The sequence below is a fragment of the Echinops telfairi genome, unplaced genomic scaffold (assembly GCF_000313985.2).
Source record: "Echinops telfairi isolate 266 unplaced genomic scaffold, ASM31398v2 ScPeMD7_5868;HRSCAF=6743_0, whole genome shotgun sequence".
NCBI lineage: Eukaryota > Metazoa > Chordata > Mammalia > Afrosoricida > Tenrecidae > Echinops > Echinops telfairi.
In genome coordinates this window covers 9,243,422-9,244,303 of record NW_022109767.1, presented here as the reverse complement: position 1 = coordinate 9,244,303, position 882 = coordinate 9,243,422, and positions in this window count along the sequence as shown.

Sequence of the window (882 nt, the reverse complement as noted above, 5' to 3'; positions counted from 1 at the left end):
AGTTGGTCTTACTTGCAGTGAAGACCTCCTTAGAGTTTTGAGGAGCAAGGATGTTCCTTTGAGAACTCAGGTGCACGTAACCCAAGCCATGGTATTCTCCATTGCATCATGTGTATGAGAAAGTTGGACACAGAATAAGGAAGACCATAGAACAATCGATGCATTTGAATTGTGATGCTGGAGAAGAATCTTGAGAGGACTGTGGGCGCTAAAAGCACAAATGGATCCGTATTGGAAGGAGGAAGGCCAGAGTGCGCCTTGGTGGGAAGAACGGCACGACTTTGTCTTACAGACTTTGGACATATTGTCAGGAGAGACCAGTCCCTGCAGAAATAAATCCTATTTGGCCAAGCGGAGGGGCAGTCAAAAGAGGAAGGCCCTGAAGGAGGTGGATTGGCACAGTGACTGCATGCATGGGCTCAGGCATGGGAACGATTGTGAGGATGGTGCATGACCGGACAGTGTTTCCTTCCGTCGTGGCATTATGGATGGAGCTTCCTTGATGGCACCTGACAGAACAACACAATGGCACATTCCAAATGACCTGCGATCAGTCTTACTCCTCACCTCTGAGGGCCTTTCTGGCTGTACTTCTTCCAAGATAGATTGTTCACGCTTTTCCTGGCCATGGCATGTCCACTAGTCATCACCAACACCAACATTCAAATGAGTTCACTTTTCTTTGGTCGCCCTTTTTCTTTGTCCAACTTTGGCTTGTCTATGAGTCCATCCAAAACACCACGGCTTGGCTCCCCTTACGCTTCAGAGCAGAATATTCACTTTTTAACACTTCAGAAGGGTCTTTTGTAGCAGATGTGCCCAAGGCCATGCGCCGTTTGATTTCTTGACTGTTGCTTTCATGGGTGTTAACTGTAGATTCAA